The 10,793-nt window shown below is 41.8% G+C and overlaps 1 long non-coding RNA gene across 4 annotated transcripts; it reads right to left on the reverse strand.

Annotated features, from left to right (window-relative positions):
- Positions 1 to 4,862: 4,862 nt before the first annotated feature.
- LOC105418969 (uncharacterized) lies at positions 4,863 to 10,698 on the reverse strand. 4 transcript variants are annotated; one of them, XR_003886618.1, is made up of 6 exons: positions 10,446 to 10,460; positions 10,180 to 10,333; positions 9,170 to 9,277; positions 6,655 to 9,079; positions 5,244 to 5,351; positions 4,863 to 5,159 (listed from the first exon to the last, which is right to left on the reverse strand). It is a non-coding gene; the product is annotated as an uncharacterized lncRNA (long non-coding RNA). The 4 variants fall into 4 exon arrangements; XR_003886619.1 differs by having other exon boundaries at positions 10,180 to 10,348; XR_003886620.1 differs by lacking the exon at positions 10,180 to 10,333 and having other exon boundaries at positions 10,446 to 10,698.
- Between the last annotated feature and the right edge of the window lie 95 nt (positions 10,699 to 10,793).

The following is a 10,793-nucleotide window of genomic DNA, read 5'->3' on the forward strand; positions in this document are numbered from 1 at the left end:
GCTGTAACAATACATGTGATAAAACCCAGCTCGTAAATCGCAGGGATAGTACGCATACCTTTGGTCAAACGTAAACCATTCCCCTGATTTCATACCCATCAAATATGCCAGGGGTCCTTCGAAGAGTACGTGGGTTTTACCTCCCGATTGGAAATCAAATCTTTTCAGAAGACTGTCATAGACGAGGTAAATATCAGACTTTATTCTTCTAAATTGTCCGTCCATCTCGAATCTAAAGGCTGAGAAGCCGTTGAAATATGATTGTTTCATCTCTTGACGATGCACCTTGCTCTCCGTGGCCGGTTCTTGTGGGTTTTCCCTCCAGTAAAAGTAGGCATCCTCCTGAGAAAGGTGATAAAAGGTGTGCGGGTATGAAATCTGCGTTAAAGCTACTTCCCAGCTTCCCTCTAAATCGATATGTTGAGGCAAATCCACGCGGTAACTGGAACTCGTGTTTTCTTTAAAAACATCGACGCTGGCGTTGGAGGGTAGGGTAATAAAAAAACCCTCGTCCTTCGGACCGTACATGATGAAATGATATCCGTTGCGATCGCGAGTTGATTTTTATACGTTCTTTAAATCTGCGGCTTTGATCCAGCTGTTGAATTTCTCCGGCCAGTTTTTCCAACTTACAAAGACTTGCTTTTCACCCCTGACGACGCGATGCTTCAGAATCTTTTCTACGTGGAAAAGTCTGTCTTCCCCCATCGTTACCTTTTGTAGCTCTGGCTCATAAAATGACCCTTGGATGGGTTCTCCATCGTAATCTTTTAACTTGTACACTGGAGGGTCGCGAGGGATGCGTTCAGATACCGTAAACACCTCGTTCGTAAAACTCTGTTCATATTTTTTATCAAACACTCCTCTCAGTTTTGAAATTCTAACTAGGTCCCCCTTCTTGAAATTCATCTTGGTTTCAACCTTCCGTCGGTTTTCAGATTTACCGTACAAGTTTTGAAACACTTTAAAAGTGTTCTCCGAGGTTACCTCAGCGGGTTTCATCTTGATACTGCTGTGATAACTGTGATTATAGCTTTTCACCAAGTCTTGTAAGACGTCGGTGTATCGCAGAGTGTTGTTTGCTGTAAAATATCTCCACATTCTACCTTTTAATGTACGATTAAATCTTTCAATCACAGAGGCCTTAAGGTGGCTGGCGGTGGAAAAATGAACGATATTGTGTTTTCTCATCAAAGCTTCAAAACTCTTGTTAAAAAATTCTTTCCCCGCATCAGTTTGTATTTTTTCAGGCGTCTGACTTGACTCAAAAATGGATTCAAACGCCTTTACCACCTCAGCCGCTGATTTTCTCTTCAGAGCCCTGACGTAAGCTTTTTTGGAAAATATGTCTATGACCGTTAATAAATAATTATATCCGTCATTATGCTCCGACAGGGCTTGCATATCGCACAGGTCCGCTTGAAATTGGTTTAAAGGGCGGGGGGCGAAAACCCTGTTTCTTGGAAAATGTATCCTGGCCGGTTTGTGTAGAGTGTAAGCGTCCTGTCCCTGTAGAAATGTTTTAACATTTTCTCGAGGAACCGTCTTTCCCATTTCTTCTTGCACCCCCTTATGGAGCCGCTCTACACCACCGAGGCTACCGGGATGCGCGGGATCATAGTACACTTTTTCCATGAAGCGTGTCTCAGACATGTTGAAAACAGAATGAGAAGGGATGCTCGTTTGAGAGGTATTTATTTTTTTATTAGCTGTTAAGAAATCTTTAGCATACACATTTTGTGAGTAACATGAGTAAATACATTTTGTGAGTAACATGAGCAAATACATTTGTAACATTTGTAATGTGAAAGTACAGATAGTCAAAAACTAGTCTAAGACCAATGCGTTATCATCAATAGAGTTTGAGTTAAGACTTTATGATCTAGACTGAGGCAGATATCATCGTGAAATTTTCCAAGTTCTTCCAAGATGCTTACAGAATGGTTGTTTTGCACAAGTCTGCTGGTCACATCAATGAGCAAAGCATAAAAGGCTATCATATGACATGGTTTTACAACATCGTTGGACAGTTCTTGTTTTAAAATTACTTTAAAACAATCCGACAATCCAGATTTGCTCATAAGCATCGTGTCATTTACCATCTCTTCCCAAAGTGCGGGTCCTGCACACGTTCTGGTTTTTTCCAGCAAGATGTTTTTGTTTGAAGCCGTTTTGTTCTCAATAGCCTGGTACAAGATGTTTATTATCTGACCCTTGATCAATTGGATCTTGACACCTTCTACATCGTTTACAACTTTTCCCCAGAAGCTCCCCATTTTATATCTGAAAATGGTGTTTTCAGATATAAGTGTTTTCAGTCCAGTACTGAGTCACCGTGTCCAGATGTTCCTGTTTAATCTCGCTGTCGTTGTCGGCGATACTCTCGTACATTTGTTGGATGGGAGTGTAGATTAATTCGCTGGATTTCAGCTCGAGCAAAAGGCTCTCTGCGGCGATCTTGACTTTCACGTAGTCAGCGTTGACACCGCACGCTTTCAGGAAATTTTGAATAGCAGGAATGAACTTGGGTGTGTAGAGTCTTTTCATCAACATGTAAAAGTTGTTGCGGTAGAAACCCGGTTCGATCACATCCAAACACTGGTGTTGGCGCTGGCTGGGGTGGTCGATCCGACATCCGTTGCAAACCTCACCCTTGTACAGGTCCAGGACGACGCTAAGTAGATGAAGAACGCCTTTTTTTACCAGACCAAAGAATTCAGATGCCCAGCCGTCAAGCTGGTCAGCACCGTTACATACAGCCCCGGGGAGATCCGATGCGTCGTCGGGCAAAGGCGGATCAGGGGTTGTTGAGCGTGAAATACTCTCCACACCGCTCACAGAGATTGGAGAACCTGGACATGAAGAAGCCGGAGACGGCGCAGGATCTCTGCCTTGGAGAAGAGACTCGGACAGCTCTGGAAGTGATGCCGAGTCTCTGACGGGTGGTGTCAGTGAGGGTGAGTGAGGACTGGACACCCCAGGATCCGATGCCGAGCGTCCGAGGGGTGGGGTTGGTGGAGGGCTTAGCCAAGGAGTGAGAGACTCGTTAGAATCCGTGGGATCCGAGCGTTGGATGAGTGAGTCAAAGTCCAGCCTGCGAGGCCGAAGCCGACGTTGACGGCATTCCGCTTGTGTCTCATCCTCATCCCACAGATAGGAATTGCTCGGATTGTCAGATCCGCTCTTGACGCTTCTGTTGGTAGACATGCTCTCCTTAGTGTTTCACTCCGGTAGTGGGTAACGTATGGTTCAGACGAACGTCTTTTATACATTTGAGATATGGGTGTGGGGTTACACGAGGGAGGACTCTTTTTTTCGTCACCACAGTGTTGTTCCAAAGACGACAATGGTGAAAAAATTTTGTGATTTTATCATCCATTTCATGCATCTTTTCGATCCATGCTGCAATAGGTAGAGTCAACACGTTGCTGAAAACCCCACAGTCTGAGTTAAAAAGATCCAAGACAAAATACTGTCTCGGTTTCCCTGACATCTCTTCCATCTGCATCTTGTAGCTAGCACGATAGAACCATCTTCCCGTACCCGAGGTTTTCGTCAACCAAATGCTCACAAATGTTTGTTCTGTGGAAGGTTTCTGTTCTGTGTTGTTTCTTTCTTCACAGCCTTCTTCAGTCACACACACCATTCCCGGTTTGATCAGTTTCAACACACCCCAGTCATTGGAAGACATCGTAGCCGACAACATAGGCCCCTCAGTGGAAGATTCTTCACGCTGATAGAGAATCAACTCCCCCGTCTTGTAACGGAACACATACCCAAAACTCCCTGTTTGACTATAAGGCTCCAAAGACCATTCTTGCTGCAAAGGCTCAGAAGGTGACGCCTGAGAACGCTGTACAAACACCGTGGATTTTTCAACTACTTTTCCACACAATTCTCTTATAACGGTCACAGCTGTCTCACCAATCACGGATGTAGAACTACTCATGTTGCCCACAGATGGATATGCCAGGACTATGGCAAAACTGATTTGTAACTGTTTTGTAACTCCCGCCATTCCTTATTAAAAACAGGTGGGCAAGGGAGAATGGCGGGAGGCGGGAGGGAGAAAGGGAGGTGGGGGGGGGGGGGGGGGGGGGACAGATGTGGGCGGGTTCAGGGAAAGGTCAACCTGTCACTTTGACAAGAAGTGGTCCATTTCTTCTCTGGTAATGTTCAATAATTCTTAACAAGGTTTTAGTACAGATTCTCTACATATGATCCAGGATCTGAATTTACAATTACGTGAAAAGGTGAAGTAAAAGACAATTACAAGATCTAAAAAACATGAACAGGATCTACCAAAAAGACATACCACTAATATATCAAAGCCAGTTGATGATCCTCATCACCTCACCTTTCTTTCATATACAAAAGAGGAATTTTCCATCACCTATATGAATCAGTGAATTGTTTTTGTACCATCTTCCTCTTTGTAACATTAAAGGCATTTTCATGATTAGGGTGCCATGGAAACTACTGCATAAAAACAGAAGACCTGTTCCACACATCTGCTCCTTGATCTAGTGTCTGAGGTATGTTGGTACTGTACATGTTTTACGTCACTGCTCTGGGTGAGGCTTCTGCACTCTTCCGCCCCCTGTCGATCACACTCTACTACTACAGTAGGGTCACACGCCCTCCCTTGATAAACGAAATGGTCCCCTGTGCAAGTTCTTTTACAGCTTTGGTTGATAAACTGTGACCAGGAAAGCAATATATTAAACACTTATTAAACAGTCACATTAAAAACAACACCCCCATAAAACTTAACTGTTTTAATTATAGTGAAATCATTTTAAGATTAAGATTTACTTTATTCATCCCCGTAGGGATATTGAATTGAAACATCACACACTTTCTCCAAGCGACATTTTCTGAGTGGTTTTATTGAATATTTTCAGTTTAACATCACGTCAAGGCTTTGTAGATGTTTGACTTCTTTCTTCAAATGGGCTTTAGACTGAAGTTTTCATCTCGAGTACTGAAAGGAAAATATTCCTTCCTTCCTCAGAGAAAGATTGAAGTGATTGCTGCTGATACCAGCAGAAACAGGACACTGGAACCAGTGGACACAGCGCTGTTGCATAAATCTGAGGTACAGCAACTAATGGGGCTGACACATAAAGCACTTGCAAGGCAGCTCTTGGTGATTAAACCTGTATAAAGGCATAAAAATAACAGCTGTGAGTGAAGGAATATTTATCAAAATATTGACTGGAAATTGTAAACAATATAGTTACCATTAAACTCAAGTGAGGAGCATCGATCAAATGGAGGAACACATCTCACGGTCTCGGTGCAGGATTTAGGGTCATTGGTTACACAGTTGTAGCAAGTCAATCCATACGCTGTTTGGGAAGAACGAAACAAATGTGAAGTCTGGATTTGAAGTCAGAAACCGATTTGGTGCTTGACAATGGAGCCCCTGGTTTTGCAACCCTCTACTGATGTTGACACCGTATTTGTCTCCTATGCTTGAAATATGAACATTTTTGTGCACTGAACATAAAAAACCTATTCATCATGTTTATGGGGTTTCACATTGTTTTTTGGGCATCCTCTAAAATTCTCCTCAAAGAAGCAAAGAAGTTTGCTTTCTTCTGAAAGGAAAGTTAAAGTAAAAAAAAGTCGATGCAGAGATCTTACTTGGAGAAGAGAGAGAGAGAGAGAGAGAGAGGCTTCTGCTTTTCTTTCTCGGTCTCTTATCCAAGTAAGGTCTCTGCATCAACTTTTTTTTTTCAAGCCATTTTGCCTTCCTCTTGTGAACAGATGTTCACAAATGTTCCCACCATTTCAGGAGACCTGGAGACTCACCACCATGTGATCCAGCAGACAAAGGGGAGACACACCAACTGAAACCAGGTGAACGACCCTACCAACCACCATCAGCATGCTAATGGTCCACAAGGGCTATATTTTCAAGCTCTGTCCCCAGCAAGTTGAGAACTGAAGAAACCTTCTGGATAGAAGGCAAAATGTCTTCAAAGAGAAGAAAAACGGTCCAGTTGACAGAGAAAACTACCTTGGATAACTATGACCTGGATGATTGAGATTCTACACAGACATCAGCTGTATCATGTTTTCTCTCAGCAATCCCCATATTTCTGTCAACTGACATTGTAATTATTCTATAATAATCATTCTAGAAGTATTCTCTAATTATTCTATGTAGTATAAGTATAATAATAAACAAAATAATTTTACCTGCAGACAAAGTCACCAACAGGATCAGAACACTGAATGTCTTCATTGTAAGTGCACTTGATGAAGTTTAGACAGAAGAAATAGAAATCGTGCTCTCAGGGGTCTTTTAAAAGGGGATTTCCGCATAGTCCCCTCCCACATGAGATAGGAATCTGAGGTCATTATCGCTACTACCACAAAAGAAAAGTAAAAACCTGTACCCTTTTACCCTTTTGAAGATGAACGGGCAGGATTTGGTGTCGGTGCAGGACCTGAGCCACATGCTTAACAAGACAAAGAACATCGGCTGTTGAGGATGATGCAGATACATGAAGCTAAATCAGGGAAGTTCAAAATGTCTCCGAGTCAGAGCCAGTGAAAAGATCACAACAGAACAAATAGAATGTTAGAGTGGGGTGTGTGAAGGTCATTTAAAGCTATAAAAAGTATAATAAAGATTGCATTTACCTGTAGACAGAGTCATGAATATAATCAGAGCTCCATAAAGATTCATTATGATTACAGAGAAAAGAAGGATGCCAAATGTGCAGAGGAAAGAGAACGCCTTTACTACGTATTCTTCTTTTGTTGTACTTGAACACTTTCGTTTCTTCAGAAAGGCTCCTCCTCGTCCCCCCTCCTCTCTGTGTCCTCAATTTCAACCAGAAGCCACAAGCACTTTCAAAAACACAACTGAATGGTTTTGTACACATAAACAACAAACACAGGAATCTTATAGAATCAGCATGTTTGCTTAAGATGTCTGTGTAGATTCTCAATCATCCAGGTCATTGTATCCAAGGTAGTTTTCTCTGTCAACTGGACCGTTTTTCTTCTCTTGAAGACGTTTCGCCTTCTATCCAGAAACGTCTTCAAGAGAAGAAACCCAGTCCAGTTGACAGAGAAAACTACCTTGGAAGCATGTTTGCTTAAGAAACTTTGATCTTGAGTTTGGTGCCTTCACAGCATGTGTTCAGGCTGGCACAAGAAGTTGAATGACTGAGAATGCCCCCCCCCCCCCTCATTTGTTTGACGCTGGTCTTCTTTAATCCCTTGTTTCCTTGTGAATGAATGAGGAACCAAACTGACTCCTCCACACCCTTCCTAAATTTCCATTTCAAACTTTCCTTTTGCACTCAATTTGTATATAATCAAATTCCATTTCAAGCTACAAGTTATTTTTCTCAATAATAAACTTTAGAAAATGCAGCTCTTGGAATGAAACCCTGGATGATGAAACAATACCAATAAATCTATTTACTACACAAGCATTTAGGGTCTGTAATAATGTTCTTCCTCTGCTTCAATAAAGTCTGCTTTGCTTTGGTTTCTGTTCAAATAAAATGAAAGTGAATTGCGTTTGTTGAAATGGGCGATGTGGGGTAGGGAGTGCCATTAAACTCTCCTTACAAACTACGGTAATTCCAAATTAAGAAATTGTGTTTCAATAAAGCTTTGATTACATATATACTTGTTTTGAAACAAGCAAACTTTTACTGAAGACTTGTCTCAGTCATACAGAGTATATAATAATTCCATATAATTGCTACATATTAAAGATAGCTTTCTTAACTTTACATGCCATGTCAACTCCTGTAGGGATTCTGTAATGTGTTCCTGCCATTTGGGTCACAAACGGCTCGAACTGGAACCCAAACGGTTGAGGCTGTGCTGCACTATCAGCTGACAAGAGGAGGTGCTTGAGAACTGCTTCAATTTTAGCCTCAAATGTGAACCATGAAGTGCCACGTTAGGGGGAAACAGCTTGTCTTTTGTCCACCGACAGATGTACGGCTCGACCGGCGACGGTGACATCAAACCAAATTCTTCCAGAAATCTGTTTCAGCCTGTTGCGCCGCCATTCGGCTCCTCTTTTGTGGCCAGCAAATTGGTACCAGTGGGGATGGGCTCCTCTGGGGGCTGCCTGCGATCGCATTATGCTGCGAAAATGAAACGAGGGAGAGGAGGGGATTGGATTAGAAGACGGTGCCGTGATGAACGGGAGCGCTGTCAGTTTTCTCTCTACTCTTGATGATACACGTTTCTTGTTGTCGCCCTTTTCTTCCGGCACACTTTCATTTCTGCCTGTGCGGGTTTCAATTGGAGGTGGGGGGAAATGGGTCATTTACATGCCTCGCAGTGTAGGCCCAAACAACAGTACCATCTTCCTCTTTGTAACATTAAAGGCATTTTCATGATTAGGGTGCCATGGAAACTACTGCATAAAAACAGAAGACCTGTTCCACACATCTGCTCCTTGATCTAGTGTCTGAGGTATGTTGGTACATGTTTTACGTCACTGCTCTGGGTGAGGCTTCTGCACTCTTCCGCCCCCTGTCGATCACACTCTACTACTACAGTAGGGTCACACGCCCTCCCTTGATAAACGAAATGGTCCCCTGTGCAAGTTCTTTTACAGCTTTGGTTGATAAACTGTGACCAGGAAAGCAATATATTAAACACTTATTAAACAGTCACATTAAAAACAACACCCCCATAAAACTTAACTGTTTTAATTATAGTGAAATCATTTTAAGATTAAGATTTACTTTATTCATCCCCGTAGGGATATTGAATTGAAACATCACACACTTTCTCCAAGGGACATTTTCTGAGTGGTTTTATTGAATATTTTCAGTTTAACGTCATGTCAAGGCTTTGTAGATGTTTGACTTCTTTCTTCAAATGGGCTTTAGACTGAAGTTTTCATCTCGAGTACTGAAAGGAAAATATTCCTTCCTTCCTCAGAGAAAGATTGAAGTGATTGCTGCTGATACCAGCAGAAACAGGACACTGGAACCAGTGGACACAGCGCTGTTGCATAAATCTGAGGTACAGCAACTAACAGGGCCCACACATGCAGCACTTGGAAGGCAGGTCTTGGTGACTAAACCTGTATAAGGGCATAAAAATAACAGCTGTGAGTGAAGGAATATTTATCAAAATATTGACTGTAGGAAATTGTCGTAAACAATATAGTTACCATTATACTCAAGTGAGGAGCATCGATCCAATGGAGCAACACATCTCACGGTCTTGGTGCAGGATTTAGGGTCATTGGTTACACAGTTGTAGCAAGTCAATCCATACGCTGTTTGGGAAGAACGAAACAAATGTGAAGTCTGGATTTGAAGTCAGAAACCGATTTGGTGCTTGACGATGGAGCCCCTGGTTTTGCAACCCCCTACTGATGTTGACACCGTATTTGTCTCCTATGCTTGAAATATGAACATTTTTGTGCACAGAACATAAAAAACCTATTCATCATGTTTATGGGGTTTCACATTGTTTTTTGGGCATCCTCTAAAATTCTCCTCAAAGAAGTTTGCTTTCTTCTGAAAGGAAAGTTAAAGTAAAAAAAAGTCGATGCAGAGATCTTACTTGGAGGAGAGAGAGAGAGAGAGAGAGAGAGAGAGAGAGAGAGAGAGAGAGAGAGAGAGAGAGAGAGAGAGAGAGAGAGAGAGAGAGAGAGACTTCTGCTTTTCTTTCTCGCTCTTATCCAAGTAAGGTCTCTGCATCAACTTTTTTTAAGCCATTTTGCCTTCCTCTTGTGAACAGATGTTCACAAATGTTCCCACCATTTCAGGAGACCTGGAGACTCACCACCATGTGATCCAGCAGACAAAGGGGAGACACACCAACTGAAACCATGTGAACGACCCTACCAACCACCATCAGCATGCTAATGGTCCACAAGGGCTATATTTTCAAGCTCTGTCCCCAGCAAGTTGAGAACTGAAGAAACCTTCTGGATAGAAGGCAAAATGTCTTCAAAGAGAAGAAAAACGGTCCAGTTGACAGAGAAAACTACCTTGGATAACTATGACCTGGATGATTGAGATTCTACACAGACATCAGCTGTATCATGTTTTCTCTCAGCAATCCCCATATTGCTGTCAACTGACATTGTAATTATTCTATAATAATCATTCTAGAAGTATTCTCTAATTATTCTATGTAGTATAAGTATAATAATAAACAAAATAATTTTACCTGCAGACAAAGTCACCAACAGGATCAGAACACTGAATGTCTTCATTGTAAGTGCACTTGATGAAGTTTAGACAGAAGAAATAGAAATCGTGCTCTCAGGGCTCTTTTAAAAGGGGATTTCCGCACAGTCCCCTCCCACATGAGAAGAATCTCACTTTCAAAAACACAACTGAATGGTTTCATACACATAAACAACAAACACAGGAATCTTATATAATCAGCATGTTTGCTTAAGAAACTTTGATCTTGAAAAGAAAATCACCTACCGAAAAATCCTCCTACAAATGAGTCATCAGACAGATCAACAGTCTTCAGAACCTTACCTAGATTTTCCTTAAATATAAGCAGCTACAAGTTATTTTTCTCAATAATAAACTCTAGAAAATGCAGCTCTTGGAAGGAAACCCAGGATGATGAAACAATACCAATAAATCTATTTACTACACAAGCATTTAGGGTCTGTAATAATGTTCTTCCTCTGCTTCAATAAAGTCTGCTTTGCTTTGGTTTCTGTTCAAATAAAATGAAAGTGAATTACGTTTGTTGAAATGGGCGATGTGGCGTAGGGAGTGCCATTAAACTCTCCTTACAAACTACGGTAATTCCAAATTAAT

Source organism: Takifugu rubripes, chromosome 21 (assembly GCF_901000725.2).
Source record: "Takifugu rubripes chromosome 21, fTakRub1.2, whole genome shotgun sequence".
NCBI classification, from domain to species: Eukaryota; Metazoa; Chordata; class Actinopteri; order Tetraodontiformes; family Tetraodontidae; genus Takifugu; species Takifugu rubripes.